The 17,426-nt window shown below is 44.6% G+C and overlaps 1 protein-coding gene across 1 annotated transcript in view; it reads right to left on the bottom strand.

Annotated features, from left to right (window-relative positions):
* AVEN (apoptosis and caspase activation inhibitor) overlaps nt 1-17,426 on the bottom strand; it is a 153,292-nt gene that overhangs the window by 120,562 nt on the left and 15,304 nt on the right. The window lies entirely within an intron of this gene.

The following is a 17,426-nucleotide window of genomic DNA, read 5'->3' as shown; positions in this document are numbered from 1 at the left end:
TCAGCCATCATCTAACAATTAACTCTGGTCAATAATCATCTTTATCAGGTTTCATAAGCTTGGGATACGATGGTGTGATCACTCTGAAGATCACTTTCAGCCCTCACATATCATAAAACGCCCTTGCCAAATCAGACAGTAATTGACACTATAGTACTAAGATTGCAAAGACTTCCCAAAACCTGCTGTTTTCCTGCCACTCTGTAAATTTCATAGAACAAAGATGCTGGCAGACTAAAATCTCTGACTGAACAAGATCAGCCTTACAAATACCATATACCAAGAACATTCTCAAGAAAGCAGCTTTGTAGTGGGCAGTATGTGTTGGGGGCAGGGGTGATGCCTAGAAGTAAAAATACTAGCAGAGCTTAGTCTGGGAAAATTCAATATTCTCCTGTTGGGCCACTGGGTAAATACAATCCACAGAGGGTTCTCTGATTAGTATAAAACCTCAGAACATGGCCATGAAACAAGACAAAAATGTAACCCTGGGCAAAATAATTATCTTGGTCTGAAAGACCATTATGATCTGAAAGGCCTGGGGAGCTATGGATGCAGTGAAACAGGCACGGAAATGGAAGGCAGGAGACCCAGCAGGAATTCATGAGCCTTCCATAGTCCTTTAGTAGTCACAAGTGTTTATGATGGACTGGGTCTCATGCCGATCCATGACTCACTGAACTCCACAGAACAATCCCCGAACAAGGAGCTCATTACCCAGACACAAACGCAATGACAAGAGCAGCTGCCATTAGTCTCTACCACGAGGGTAGTAAAAGTGATTTTAAAAAAGACAAGTTTAGAAGACACCTGATGTAACATCAAGAAAAATACACCTCTCTTAGCAACTCCAGGAGACTTCATATTTGGCTCATTAGGCAAAGATCTGAGACAACACTCTACTATGTAGGCAAAACTTCAAGATGCAGAGAGGCAAGAAAGCATATGCAAAAATAGACAAAAACAATGTGAGAATTGTAAATAATGCTAGTACCATTACAAGCTCAGCTTTGAATGTACTTCATACCTGGCCATTGGCCACTGGTTGGAGTGTTCCTGAAATGACAGCAACGCGATTTGGTTAACAAGCAAGATACCTGTTATACAATCAAACTACTGTGGAGCTATCATCTTCAACACACATTCACACACACACACTTAGGGCAAAGATTTCTAATCAGTAAAAGTAACTTGATGTTATGCAGTTCTTTATATAATCAAGAGTCAATCTCACTTTGCCTCCACTGTAGAAGGAAGAAGAGAAAAATATCAGTTGGATAACAGTGTTACATTCTACAGAAAGCTAAGGTGAAAGTTTTTAAAACACAGAATATGGTATTTCTAAGCATTTCTAAACATGAGACCAATCAAACCTTAAGCCAAACTACCAATTTCCTTCTCCAAAGTGTTTATTTTTACTCTTATCCCAGGCAGTTATAAAAAAAAAGGTGTGAGCAAAATGAGAAAAGCACTGTATTACCACAAGGAACTATAACCTTCATTTATCCAGGCAGACAAATGAGACTCAGACCCATTAAATGCACAAATATCTGAAAGTATCATAATAATTACAACCTCTTTCTTAATCAAGCTGTGTATCAGCAGAGCACAGGATTAGTCTTATCACTTCTTAATTCACCTCAAGTAATAGCAGGAAAATCATTAGTCAAGGGCCAGTATGGTGGCATACGGGTTAAGCCTCTACCTGCCATGCTGGTATCCCAAATATGGATGCTGGTTCAAATCCTGGCTACTCCATTTCTGATTCAGTTCCCGGCTTATGGCCTGGGAAAGAGGAGGAGATGACCTGAGTTCTTGAGCTTTTGTACCCAGGTGGAGACCTGGAAGAAGCTTCTGGCTTCACATCTGCTCAACCCTAGCTGGTGCAGCTGTCTTGGGAGTGAACCAGCAGCTGGAAGATATATATTTTCCAATAGAAATAAATTTAAGAAGTTGTTTTAAAAATAGTCAGGAAAAGGCCATCAACCTCCTAATAGGGACTGACAGGACAATTCCGCATTTTCACAGGTCAGCAACCCCATAAACACACAGCAGGAAAGGGAGGGAGGTGAAGAGCAACAAAGAGCAAGGGAAGGGAACACTACTCGGCTAGGTTTCCTACCAGTCCCAGCCAAGACCCGCCCTTCCCTCTGTATCCAGCAGCACACTCCTGGCTTCCCAGGCCTTCCCAGAACTTCCTTCAAGGTTCAGGTACCTAAGTCACTTCTAGCATGTGCCCCAAAATTCTAGTTTTTACCCATTATAGCTTCAAACTCTTTTTGTACAATTTTCAGTATCTGTGTGAGAATCTCACTTCCTGATAGGTATTAGTTTTTTGTTTCCATTACAAAGTAACATGATGTAATTGTAACAACACATACTTGGCTTTGTAACAAAATATGTAACAAGTACCACGGAAAGAGGAATCCAGTAATAGAGCTACACAGGAATCGAGTTCCTGACCATCACTGTAATTAAGTTAGCACAAAGCTAAAACAAACTCTGGCAAGTTAAAATGCACGTCAACTTGAAACAGTCACCAAAACAATGACTGAAAAAAAAGTGAAAATAATCTATTTAAATGCTATATTTAGAATATTTACTTAGTGTAGGAAAATAGTAAAGAAATTATTAATAAGATCTGAACATTAAAGATTTAAAAGGTAAATGAATTTCCAACTATTAGTAATGTAAAAATGTGAATAGATCAAGGAATGCAATCACAAGGCAGAGACTGGCAGAATGCATAACAAATCCAAACTGAAAATATCTCACAAAATTTTAAAAGTAGGGCCTAGCATGATGACCCAGTGGCTAAATTCTCGACTTGCATGCACCTGGATCCCTCATGGGCACCTGTTCTCAGCTGCTCCACTGCTAATCCAGCTCCCTGCTTATGGTCTGGGAGAGCAATGGAGAATGGCCCAAAGCCTTGGGTCCTTACATCAGTGTGGGAGACCCAGAAGTTCCTGGCTCTTGGCTTCAGTTCAGCTCAGCTCCAGCTGTTGCAGCTGCATGGGGAGTGAACCAGTGGATTGAAAATCTTTGTCTCCTCTCTGTAAATCTGCCTTTCTAATAAATAATATTTTAAATTTTAGAAAATAAGGATAGACAGGGTGGGAGAGGTTAGATGAGAAGTATCACTGTGCTTCTCAATTTATATTGTGAAGTACATGAAACTTGTTCACCCTGTATAAGTAATCAAGCTATAAGCTGCCTATGAGACATCTGATTCAAAGTTAAGAGCTATGAAAAGATGAGAAAAGACTTTGTCAAGAGTAACCAAAAGAGCTGTAATGACTATATAAAAAAGCAAATAGACTTTCAAACAAAAAAATTATTGCAAGACAAAAAGCTACTGTAGAAAAAGTGGGTCAAAAACAACAAGTATAAGGATACAAAAAGTATTCACTAACGAAAGAAATCATTATATGTCAAGCCAAAACTTGCAGACCTGAAGGAAGAGTCTAAGGTTCAACGTTAGTTGAGAGGGGCTGGTGCCATGGTGTCATAGGTACACTGGCATCTCAGAGGTCTGAGTTTATTCCCAGCTGCCCTACTTCCAACCCAACTCACTGTTAATCCTGGGAAAAACAGCATTTTAAAAAAGTAATAAAAGCAAAATCAAACCCAAGTTCTTGGCCCCTGCAACCTATCTGGGAGACCTGGAAGAAGCTCCTGGCTTCAGCATGGTCCAGCCAAGCCATTGTAGCCACTTGGGGAGTGAACCAATGAATGAAGGGTCCTTTCTGCCTCTTTCAAATAAATAATTTTAATATTAATACTTAACTGCCTATTTTATGTATCTAACCCAATTAAGGTCACTTACATACTCATCTGAACAAACAGCCACTTAAGTATGTTAACTCTAAGAAAAAATTTTGAACAATCATACCATTCTAAGGAGTTCAGTGAGCTTTGGAGGTTAGTAATGTGTGCTAACCAAATAATTGCAAGAAGCTAAATTTCAATAAAAGGTTGAATAAGAGAAGCATGAGTGCCCTAAGGAGGATTTTTTTCATTTAGCATTGTTAAGTAAATAAGATACACATTAAAGCACGAATCGATCCTTATATGTGAAAAGCCAAGTCAGTACAATATGTGGCATTTTTAAAAATCATCTTTTGGTCCCAGAACAGCATACCTAACAGGTGAGAGACCCACAATACTGGGGCAAGAATGGGGATAAAAAAACGCAGACTCCTCACATTTCAGCCGCTGTGCGGGAGGTGAAGGGAAGAGCAGGAGCCCGGAACAGAGAACACGGTAAACCCACCTGCAAAGTTACCGCTCAGTTAACTCCTCTCACAACACCCCTCTCTTTCCCCAAGTCCTTGAGTCTCTATCAAGTACTCATCTTTCCAAGCTGGCTGACACAGGCAGCATACACCAATAACACACTAGCATGTGCTGACGGTCCACACAGGGACAGACGGTGGGATTTCCGTATACCAAGTTGTTGAGAACTGTGTATTTCAACAGTTTAAGAGTAGTTTGGGAAATTAGAGCAATCTTGATTAGACAAATGCTGACTTTTTTTTGAAGATTTATTTTCGACCCTGGTGCAGTGGCCTAGCGGCTAAAGTCCTCGCCTTGAATGCACTAGGATCCCATATGGGCACCAGTTCTAATCCCGGCAGCCCCGCTTCCCATCCAGCTCCCTGCTTGTGGCCTGGGAAAGCAGTCCAGGACGGCCCAAAGCCTTGGGACGCGGCACCTGTGTGGGAGACCCTGAAGAAGTTCCTGGCTCTTGGCTTCAGATCGGCATAGCATCAGCTGTTGTGCTCACTTGGGGAGTGAATCATCAGACAGAAGATTTCCTCTCTGTCTCTCCTCCTCTCTATACCTGACTTTGTAATGAAAATAAAAATCTTTTTAAAAAAATTATTTTCATTGGAAAGTCAGATTTGCAGAGTAAAGGAGATAGAGATCTTTTGACCACTGGTTCACTCCAAGTAGCCACAATGGCCAGACCTGAGCTGATCCGAAGCCAGGAGCCTGGAGCTTCTTCCAGGTCTCCCATGCAAGTGCACAGTCCCAAGGCTTTTGGCCATCCCTGACTGGTTCCTCAGGCCACAAGTAGGAAGGGAGCCAGAAGGGAAGTGGAGCAGCTAGGATAAAAACCAGTGCCCATATGGGATCCTGGGCATGTAAGGCAAAGACTTTAGCCATTAGGTTACCGCGTTGAGCCTGACAAATAGTGATTTTAAATTATACTTTGAGGGGCCAGCGCCATGGCAAAATGGCACCTGCATCCCATATAGAAGCCAGTTTGACTCCCAGAGGCTCCACTTCCAATCTAGCTCCCTGCTACTGGCCTTGAAAGAGAGAAGGTGACCTGAACCCTCTGACTTCTGCATCCGCATGGAAGATCCAGAGGAAGCTCCTGGCTTCAGATCCCTAGTCTGCTGCTGTGGCCTTCCGGGAGTGAACCACAGATGGGAGATCTCATTGTCTCTCCTTCTATGTAGGTTTGTCTTTCAAATAAAAATAAATCTTAAAAAAATAAACTACTGAAGGAGTCATTGCAGAAAGGAGAGGGAAGAGAAGAGAATTTTCCATTTACCTGCTTCAGAAATTGAACTCCAGGTACAAATTCGGGCTTTTTTGCCTTTTTAAAAACATTTGAAAGCTACCAAATTAAGCAATCTTGCAATTCCCAACTGCCAGGTGGAAGTCTATAAACAAGATTAATAAACAATTTTTCCAGTAAATAAGGCACTAAATGGAACTATAGGAAGTCAATTTGCTTCTTGATGCAGCTGTGAGCTGGAAGGAAAAGTAGGGCTGCACTTGGTTGATCCACTTAATACTTAAACACACACAATGCAACCAGACCAAAAGTGGAAAAAAAGAAAAAAAGACTTCTGAAATTAGTTATATAAACTATACATACACACAGTAATATTATCCACCTTTTTTATGAATAGCTGGACAACTCCCGGATAATGCTGCTGTGCAAAACACTGATCTCTCCCAGAGCCACCGACACATCACTCATTACCTAAGGGAGAGGGATGCTTCAATGACACCTGCTTCTTTGTTCCATCTTGGAGTTTCACCACATGTACTTAATGGTGGAAGTGGCGGTTATTTCCTCCCAACCGTGTCAGTGAAATTTTCATCTCCCTTTTCCACTAGCATGGTCTGGTTTCCTTGGTTACTCAGGTTTTGATGTCTGTCGTCACCCTGCACTTTCCAATAGGGGGAAAAAAACTAAGAAAATCACAAAGCATTAAATAGCTGTTCATCTGATTAAGATACTCCCAATATTCTCAAGTCACCAGAGGGAGAGAACTTAATTAACAAGGGCAATTGGCCTGCTGTGTCCATCGGGCCCACATCAAGGATCCAAACACAAATGGAAATGATTTCTGAAGCCGCCTGTGTTCCGAACATGAATAGGCTTTTCTAGTCATTACTCCCTAAACATTGAAGCACAGCTATGTACATGGCATTTACATCCAGTAGGCATTATGAGAAGGCTAGAGATCAAATACACACGAGGACTGCAAAGGCCACATGGGAACACTACAGCAAGCATCTGCAGACTCCAGGACCCACAGGAGGGCCTGGATCTGATCTCCAGGCATGCAGAGAAGAAACTAAACAATCGCTGAGGGCCCGGCGCTATAGCGTAGTGGCTAAAGTCCTCGCCTTGCACGTGCTGCCAGGATCCCATATGGGCGCCAGTTCTAATCCTGGCAGCCCTGCTTCCCATCCAGCTCTCTGCTTGTGGCCTGGGAAAGCAGTTGAGGACAGCCCAAAGCCTTGGGACCCTGCACCCATGTGGGATACCCGGAAGAGCTCCTGACTTCGAATTGGCTCAGCTCCAGCCATTGGCTCAGCTCCAGCCATTGCAGCCTCTTGGGGAGTGAATCATCAGATGGAAGATCTTCCTCTCTGTCTCTCCTTCTCTCTGTATATCCACCTTTCCAATAAAACAAATTTTTAAAAAAATCACTGAGCTAGAAGGCAATTAGACAGCGCTAGTCCCATCCTCGCCAGCCATCAGAGGATCACAGCCGACTGGTCTGTCTTGGGCCCAAGGTTCTCTGATGATCTTCAGTCATCACCCCAAGCGAGCATGTAACTCATGAGGACACACTCCCATTTCTTAATCACAACCATCATTTGTCCGAAGTTGCTTTAACTCCCTAAGACCTTTTTAGTGACTTCACTCAAAATGGATTCAGTCTACCAAGGGCTTCAACAGTGCTGTCCTCCCTACCACACATTTAAGATAATGTTGTAGAAGCACGTATCTTGCTAGTTTCTCTTGGGGGACTTCCTTCTCCCTTTCGAAACTCCAAGTGGCACTCATCTTACATGTCTGTCCTGCCAAATGTATGCATGTGTGTTTGATGAGGACAGCCGGTCCTTGATGTGTACATTCATGTATGTATGACAGGGACACACTGTTCCTGTACTACTCAATGGCCAACAGTCACTCAGCATGTATTTCCCACATAAGTAGTGGGTGCCAGGCCCTGGCTCCGGTACTTGGTGCACAAACACAAGTCCCTAAGCTTAAGAACTCAGAGGCCAGTGGAAAAGCCAGGCCAGTCAGCATACATAATGTGACACTAAAAAGCATTCATAAGGAGTGCAGGTGCATCCAAAAAAAAAAACAAAAAACAAAAATACACTATCACAGGCAGGCATTTGGCACAACTGTTAAGATGGTGCTTGGAGCATCACAGCCCACACAGAGGTACACGGGTTCAATTCCTGCATCCTCTTCCAATTTGCTTCCTGCTAATGTGCACAGGTCATGGCTCTAGTCCTTGGGCACCTGCTACCAATGAAATCCATTTCGCCTTCCTGGCTTCTGGTGTCTGGGCCTGGCCCAGCTCTTTCTTGCAGGCATTTGGGGTGTGATTCAAAAAATGGAAAATTCTTGAACTCTTGATGACCTTTGTTAGCAGCTATGCCCAAAACAGACTCACTGTACTAGGCACTGGAACAGTGCCTTCCCTGCCCTTCTTCAAGTTTCTACAATAAAGATGTTTCAAGTAGTCATCTTGCAATACACAGCAACAGTTGGTGAGTGCAGTGCCTGAAGGAGCGAAATGATTTAGGCAATGGCAACTCTCAAATACTAACTGGCCAAAAGCTCCTTTGCCGTGAAGGAAAAAACAAAACTCATTCTGGAGAAAATCTGCTGGGTAATGCTAATTATAGAATCCAAGTGGGGAAATGGGGCAGAATATAAAAAACAGAAGAAAGCTCACATGGAGAACACCAGACTTCAGAATGTTAACATTTAATTTTTTGTTAGACAGTGAGCTCCCATCCACTGGCTCATTCTCCATATGACCACAAGTCTCTGAATGGGATTGAAGTCAGAAGCCAAAACCTCAATCCAGACGTCCCCACTGCATGGCGGGAACCCACAGTACTTCTGCCATCACCTGCAGGCTCTCAAGGTCTGCATTAGCTGCAACTGGAATCAGGAGCAGAACTGGGCATGAAAGCCAGGCATGGTAGTGTAGGACACAGGCTCATCTTACCTTTGTGTTAACTGCTGGGCCAAACGCCCAAAAGAAAGTCCGTGTCTGTACACACATCAACAGAAAGGAGTGCTCTGGAGCGGTGAGGCCCGAGAGCTAGCCTTGCTGTGTCTCCCTTCTAGGAGCTGGGAAACAATCCCACTAACAGATGGCCAACGACCAATAAAATCCCTACAAAACTGTTATACATATACATATATATACAATAAGGATAGAAGCATACCTAATAAATTCTACAAGTCATCAGAACGCATTTCATTGCGACACAGTTTCACTGGTCAAATAGCACCTAGAAACTCCACCATGTTTCCACAAGCTAAGAAAAAGAACAGTTGTCAAATCTCACTCCAGCACATGAAAAAGTGGGAGGAGACACTGAGAATGGAGAAAAACAAAATCCCCCCAAAGCTGCTGTTGGGTGATGAAAGCGTCTCCGTGATCTGCCCTTTCCTTCCGAGTTCGTAATCGCTTTCTCACAGGTGTTACTTTGCTTCAGAGAGCCAGCTAAAAAATCAAAGGCATGAAAGTCATTACTGCTAACAGAACCAACAATCTGAGCACTAATGCCTCCAGCTGCTCACTTTCCCCGGCTAACACACCCTCAGATCCAAACAGCAGCCAGCACACAGCACTAGGAAGGACTTCCCATTTTAAAGATTTATTTTTCTTGGAAAGGCAGATTTACAGAGAGAAGGAGATACAGAGACAAAGATCTCCCACTACTTCACTCCCCAAGTGGCCACAATGGCCAGAGCGGGGCGGATCCGAAGCCAGGACATTCTTCTGGGTCTCCCACGGGTCAGGGTCCCAAGGCTTTGAACCATCCTGCACTGCTTTCCCAGGCCCCAAGCAGGGAGCTGGATCGGAGTGGAGCAGCAAGGACACTCACAGGCACCTATACGGGATCCCGGTGATTGCAAGGCAAGGATTTAGACACTAGGCCATCACGCCGGGTCACAGGGTTTTCTGTTTTTGTTTTTTTTTTTTTTTGAATCAAAAAGATGTACAAGGTACCAGATCACCAGAACATTTCCAAGAAGTGCTGTCAACCATTATGAAACTGCCAGCTGCTGATGTGGGCTCTAGTGTGTGGTAAGGTTACTCACTGGATGCTTCCTCCTCTCCCTTCACAGGTATCCCAGCAGTATTTATCTTCTGGGTTACAAAATGTAACTTACTCTTGTTAGAAATACCTTAGGGAAAAAGGTCAATACTGATCACACCTGTGAACTCACTGCCAGCTAAGCCCAAGTGTGCATGCTCATGAGCTATGAGACACATAGTAAGAAATAAACATTTGAAATCTTCAGAGGTCCCTCTGCTGAGTGGTCCCATTTTAAAGCAACACAAGTGTTCAAAGGCAACAGGTCATGCACACTTCTAAACATCACCTTCAAAACAATCTCACAGCCAAGGCAGTATCAGCATCTACCAACATCTTCTCCCTTCCAGTGGGCCACCCCGCCCATCCCTGCCACCCCGCCCTTCCCTCCCACCCCGCCCATCCCTCCCACTCACTCCACCTGCAAATCGGATGAACGAGGTCGAAGAGACCACGCTCTTGCCGTTTTAGACAGCATGGAGATTTCATCTTTGCTCCAATGACTTTAAGCTGTTTCCCCCAAGAATTTCCCTCTTCTCTGTTCTCACATCTATCATTTTAGACTTTATATATTGTTCCTGTTACCATGTACTCAATTCCACCAAGATGCCAAGTACCAACAAGATATGTGATTTCAGTTAGCCCAATGTTCCAAGATGACTCAAAACTGCTACCCAGCAACTGCAAAGTCTAGCAAAACAAAAAAGGATCAACTGCAACATCTTGTATCATTCTTTTTAATGCCACTGAAGCACTTTTTTCCAACGTATACAAGTTCAGTAGAGTCTTTAAGTTTTCTTTTCAAGCCGCAAAAACTAGATTTTAGTGTTACACAGCATCGTTTCTTGCTTCGTAGGAAAGGGTTCTCTACCGAAGCCTTCACAAGCCCATTCCACAGCACTACCCCCAGAGGCATCTGGTTATACTGACACAATTCTCCTTAAAACATCATCGCCCTGGGCCTGGCACAGTGGCCTAGCAGCTAAAGTCCTTGCCTTGCACACCAGGATCCCATAGGGGTGCCGGTTCTAATTCCAACAGCCTTGCTTCCCATCCAACTCCCTGCTTGTGTGCCCTGGGAAAGCAGTCGAGGATGGCCCAAAGCCTTGGGACTCTGCACCTGCATGGAAGACCCAGAAGAGGCTCCAGGCTCTGGGCTCCTGGCTTTAGGCTGGCACAGCTCCGGCCACTGCGGTCACTTGGAGAGTCAATCAGAGGAGAGTCAATCCTCTGTCTCTTCTCTCTGTATATCTGACTTTCCAAAATAAATAAATAAAATCTTTTTTTAAAAAATCTTCATCCTGGTTGAAGGCCCTGGGCTTTGGGGAGAAGATGAAGCTCAGAGAGGGACTCAGCCGAGGCCTGCGCATCACAGGTTGAACAACAAGCTCCTGATGCGCAAACCAGGGCTTTGGTGAGCTTGGCTCTTCACTGAGCCAAATCTTAAACAATCTCAGTTGCCAAAGCTCTTACTAAGATGCGTGTCAAAGTCATGACTGCCCATGGGGGATAAAGGGAAAACACTGGACTGGCATAAGACAGGATACCAGCCAGAGCAGGACAACCTAAGAATCCTCCCAGTTGAGAAGCCACTGTTCCTACGTCATTTTCTAGCGCTTCAAAATTCACTCAATTATCTCCATTTTAACAAAACCCTGAAGGATACACAGGTCTTTACTTTCACGTAACAGTTCTATGTACACAGATGAAATACACACCAAAAAGCCATGTACCCACTCCAAAACTTACGAACTCCACAAGTAAATAAGCTCTGACCCAAATACTTGCTCACATGAATACTGTTCATAACAGTCATGGAAAACTTCAAAGTTCACAGACAAGAGTGTTAGGAAAAGTCCTTAGACCAATGATACTTACTAGGTCTTGCCCAAGCAAAAAGAAATTGAATTCACAGATCGAGCAGCTCTCACAACCCAAGCAAGATCTGAGAGCTCCAAACTACACGGGAATCAGACAACATTTAAAGGTTAGCAGAAGTGACTCATAGATCATTTAATTGGCTACAGCTTAGTCAGAGAGCCAGCCAAATGGCCACAGCTTAACTAGTTAATTGTTTGCAGCCTAATCAACTGACTGGCTACTACTGGGCCTTGCACAAGCAGCCAGCAAGATTCAGTTACTGAGTCTATAGAAATTGGGTCTGATGGGCTCAATCCAAATCCATGGCCTCCTCCAAAATTTGAAAGAAATCACTTACAGTAAAGAAGAGATCAAAGTGGCCAGAGGGTGGGCACTGCCATGCAACAAGCTAAGCCACTGTGACCTCTAGTTCAGGTCGCCTCTCCTACCCTCGCCAGCTTCTCCCTCTCCTTTATCTCTCTCATCCCCTTTCAAATAATCTTTTCTTAAAAAAGATGAACAGGGACAGGGGAAGAGAGCAGTAAACATAATCAGTGAAGAGTAAAAGAAAAAAATAATGCTTAACCAAAGAAGTTGAGGAATATTTGCAAAAACTGTCAAAATTGGCTCAGAGCAAATTGAAATAGAGATATCAGCTGGTGATAAGTGGACAAAATGTGAAGGAAAAAAGGCCACAATGCAAAACAGGTGCGCTCCAGGTCTCTCTGCACCTATGGCTAATCAGCATTTTAATGTCACCATCTGCAGCTGTCACTGCACTCCCATCAGCACTGCTCGCCGTGACTGACGCGCCCCGAGATGGTCTGAGCACCTTCAGCACAGCTGCTTACAGCCCCGGGACTGAATTACAATCCTCCTCTCCTGTGCCCGAAGGCAGTAAGCTTCATTAGGGATCGACACGAGACACAGCATCCACATAAGTCTTAGTGGTCTCTTTTTTCAGACAAGGGCCAAATTCAAGCCCTGGACAGTAAGGCCTTGGTTTGCCATTTCACATGAAACAAAAATGGATTCATCATAATTCCATTCCTTGTATTGGCCTACCTTGTGTGAGGACAGCCGATATATACACATCCTGACCAACTGGTCACCACTGAAGCGCAAACCAATCAGCTAAAATGCCTTCTTTTCTGAATGTTTTATCTGACCTTCATAAACTAAGTCCATGTATCCTTCCACCTTCTCTAGCTTTGCAGCCTTTAAAAGCCCCTCTTTTAAACTCATCCTCCTTTTCAGTTCCTCCTCCCTGAACTCAGTATATAAAATTCATCTCTTCTCCATCTTGTGGACTGGCTGGGCTGTTTTTTAAATATGAGATTTTTTTTCTTCATCTCCAAAACCACACTCAACATGCACAACATTAACATGAAGGAAGAAAGCAGCTCTCAATGACCCTCTTGTAAGCGGCTCTTAAGGTAGTTGGCAACTACTGCACAAGCTGCATTTGGCGATTTGAAGTGCGAAGATTTCATAGATGAAACGTAACAGTGCCGTCTGCAAGGAAGATAAGCCCGTGCACTGGAACCTCCTGCTGCCCCACAATGCACTGGGGGGTGCTTGGCTGACTCTCCTGCTCCCTGGCCATTCAGTCCCTGAGTGACAGCACGGCTCCATGTCAGCAGCCAGTCCTTCCTTCCCATCCCCATTACTTGAGCCGGTGTTGAGAGATCAGAAAAGGCAGGTGCCCTTTCCGGAGGCCGAGCGAGTCCAGAGCTGCTCTCCCCCACGACAGGACAGAATCCGCTCGTCGGCCTTTCCCCTACGCAGCTCTTTCTGAGTGTGACCTTTAGGAAGCTCTTCCCACATTAGAGAGTACAATTTTTTAATTAAAACAAAGGGCAGCCAACACGCCGATGGAAGGGAGGAAGCTTTTACCTTGCTTTGGGGAATGGTGGATTTTCTCAAAGCTTCTGCTATAGACAAAATGCAAATCCCAGGGCCAGCATTATGTATTTAGTGGGCCTTCCATGCCAAGCGCTGGAAGCTGCTCCACAGGACTCATAAGCCTGAATATCCATCCGCATTTTGGCAAAATGCCCATGCCATGAGCAATACTAACACTACACGTGCCTTACCTTTTGAATAAATATGAGATTTCTCTCCGCTTCATTGAAAACATAAATCCACATTTAATTCTACCTTCTCTTGGTCCATACCAATGCTCCCAAAATACACTTCATGGGAGAAGAAGTACAAATTAAATTCCAATATTGCTCTACACTAACAAGAAGCCTATGAATTTAAAACTTGGCCTAAATCCTCAGGCTGATTAGACCTGAAAATGCTAAATCCTATCAGGATACACATTCTAGTGATGGAGGAACAAAAATGTGGTGTCTTTCTGCTATATTGTTAGGCACAAAAAGGCTGCTCATCTGCCTCAAAAAGTGCCCCAATTGGGAATTTCTACAGAGGAAAAATCACCAGGTTGAAATGACATACACTTCAAAGTCCTTTCCTGTGCGCACATTTCAAACGTTTTATGGCCTCAAAATAGACTCATCTTTTAGTTCCACTTTTCGTAAACTTGGTGAAGTATCCTCATACACACCTAAGAAAGGATGGCCAGGCCACACTACAAGTGCGTGTCTGACTGAATAAGAAACTGTGAGGATTCGGTGCGGTGTCTTTGCGCCTTTCCAACAGACATGCTCCCATGATGGTTTCTCATTCACGTCTGCCTAATAACAAAGGTACGGAGCACCATCCTCTACTTGTCTGCTATCGATATGCTTCCTTTGCTGCAGTGTCCATCTCAACCTTCTTTTTTAATGGATGATTTACCCTTTGAAAAACAGAAGATATTTGAGAGAAGGAGAGAGGGGCATTCGAATTCCCTTCACTGCCTAGGTGACCACAACGGTGAGGGTACCAGGGGTCAGAAGCAAAGCACGGAGCCGGGTACTCAGGGGCTGCCATGTGGGGCCCCCAGGTCCACGGCAGCCAGTGTGGGGATCGACAGCCAGAGTACTCCAGGGGGGAGACAGGCATCCCAACCACCAGGCCAACCGCTGCCCCCACGAGTATTTTACGGGACAAAAATACTTTCATACTTTTTCTTTTTTTATTATTATATTTTGACAATCTTTACATAGTTAATTAGGGTAAAAAGGTTCAAGGGCTACAGGAACGTGGGAAAGACTATTATTTTTTCCATATTGTTTCTTTCATGTTTAAAGGGGGGTATTAAGGGAGAAGGCCCACCCAATTTCCCACCGTCCCTACGTCCCGGATGTAGGGTATGCTCTGAGGTTCTAAGATGGTTGGGTTGACCTGTTCTGTCTTCTCTCTTTTCTTGGTTAGGGTTCTGAGTCCGGCATTTCGATTGGGGAGATCTCCAAAGAAACTTTGTCTGAGGTGTTCCCAAACCAGATTTTTATATGTGCTAGCAAGTACTGGGCCCGACACAGTCCATCGCCCCAATCAGCTGGTAGTTGCAATTGCTGGGTTGGTTCTGTTTTCAACCCCGACTTCCACTGGAACCAATGGGTGTTGTGGTCCAGCCTGCTTCTGCCCAGCACATACTCGGCCCTCACATAAACCAGTGGGAGCTTGCAGCCTAGTTGGAGCGACCCACAATAACCCCCACCAGGTCCGCCCCCTGCGCTGGTTTGCCAGTATGTGTAGCAGTAGTCCAGTCTGTCCCACACCCCATTCCACCCCAGCCGCTGTCCTAGTTTCATGCCCTCCCGTGGAAGTGGTAACCCAAGAGGGAGGAGCCACATACAGATATGGCATTTGAATATTTTTAATTTTCCTCTTTGTTTTCTTTGTTGTATCTGCATTAGAATTATTCTCCCTAGTTTGACAAATGACACTTCAATTTTTTTTAAAGATTTATTTATTTTTATTGGAAAGGCAGATATACAGAGAGGAAGAGAGACAGAGAGGAAGATCTTCCATCCCATGATTCACTCCCTAAGTGACCACAATGGCCAGTGCTATGCCAATCCAAAGCCAGGATCCAGGAACTTCCTCCAGGTCTCCCATATGGGTGCAGGATCCCAAGGCTTTGGGTCGTCCTCGACTGCTTTCCCAGGCCACAAGCAGGGAACTGGATGGGAAGTGGAGCTACACCCATATGGGATCCTGACGCTCTCAAGACGAGGACTTTAGCCACTAAGCCACTAAGCCACTGAGCCAGACCCAGGGCTTCACTTTCTTCTAAGTTGTCAATCTGGGGCAGAAGTTTGGAATCTTCAGGGTGGCCCACTTGGTCCAGTTGCGTCTTTTGCAACCACACCTAAGAAACATTTGCCTAGGGCCCGACATGATGGCACAGTGGTTAAGGTCCTCGCCTTACACGCCTTGGACCATAGATTTTAGCTGTAATCTAAGGAACAGACAGCAGTGGGCTCCCTTCCTCTGGGCTGCACCCTGCCCTCAGCCTCACTGAAGCAGCCACTCTCTGGCGCCCCTTCCCAGTATAAGGGCTTACACACACCCAGGCTGGGGCTCCAGCCTGTTCCCCACTGCTCTTATAAAACCATGACACTCCATACACAATCCTTTATTCAGCTCTTCGTTGTCACTATTTCTGCTCTTAAGAAAAGTGGAAGGAAAGAAAACTGAAACTACCTGATCTCTGTGAGGCGGTTTTACTCTAGTCACTCCTCTGCACATCTCTGCCACTGGCCATCCCATCAGTCATGCTGGGTTAAGAAGCTGGGAGGACTTGGCTATTAAGTGTAAGCAAATGTTCATCAGATATGCCAACTGCCACTGAGAGGACCCAATGCACACATCTCCATGCTGTAGTTGAAGAAAGCAAGCTTGTAAAACTCCAGCAGGTGCCTCTTTAGCAGCAGTATTATGGCTTAGTGGCGACACAGCCATCTGTGTCCAGCCAGGTACCAAAAGTGTAGAATGGGTTCAGACATAGGGCTAAACTGCCCACCCCACCTGATCCCACTTCCTCCCTCAATGCTTTCAACTGAAAAAAGAGAAGGGTTCAGCCTGCTACAAGAAAAACATATGAATGTGTCCAGAATATCAGAAGCAATTCTTGGCTAAAACAAGAGGTCCATTATTCAATCACAAACAAGTACTGAGAAGCCTACCTTGAACCGGTTACAGTGTTACAGTGCAGTGAATAACACAGGGAGCGAAACAGACTGCCTGCCCTCAGGGAGCCTGCTTTCACTGCAGGAGTCAAACACAGACGAATAAATAAATACACAGTGCTGCATGGCAAAACTACAATGCAATAGTTTCTGGTGGTAATACACACTATCAGAATAAGGTAGGCACGTGGGTCAAGAATGGCAGTCCTAGGTCCGGCACAGTAGCCTAGCGGCTAAAGTCCTCGCCTTGCACATGCTGCCAGGACCCCATATGGGCACCGGTTCTAATCCCGGCAGTCCCGCTTCCCATCCAGCTACCTGCTTGTGGCCTGGGAAAGCAATCGAGGACAACCCAAAGCCTTGGGACCCTGTACTTGTGTGTGGGAGACCCAGAAGAAGCTCCTGGCTCCTGCCTTAGGATCAGCTCAGCTCTGGCCATCGTGGCCGCTTACAGAGTGAATCAATGGACAGAAGATCTTCCTCTCTGTCTTTCCTCCTCTCTGCATATCTGAGTTTCCAATAACATGACCAAATTATATGTGTTTTTGTATCATATACAGTCAATTTCTGTATTTTAAAAAAGGTACCTGTTTAATTTGCTCCTTTAAAATAAATGTGTACTTACAGATAAGTCAGTTTGCACAACAAGAGGTACCGGTGACTGCAGTACCAAATAAGTCACTATACATTAAACTGTGAAGATAAACATTGCTTCAGAAATCAGTATATCATAAGGGGCTCATAACCCCAAAGGAAAGAACAATTCTCAAAGCTTGCCATTTGTGAGACAAAATCTATACTGTACACATAAGCTGACTCTGACTCCCGACCTTCCTTGTTCAGTAATAAACGAAGCTACATTTTATT

This window comes from Ochotona curzoniae, unplaced genomic scaffold, assembly GCF_017591425.1.
Source record: "Ochotona curzoniae isolate NIBS_2020 unplaced genomic scaffold, NIBS_Ocur_1.0 scaffold_4701, whole genome shotgun sequence".
Lineage (NCBI taxonomy): Eukaryota > Metazoa > Chordata > Mammalia > Lagomorpha > Ochotonidae > Ochotona > Ochotona curzoniae.
This window is presented reverse-complemented; position numbering and strand designations above follow the sequence as displayed.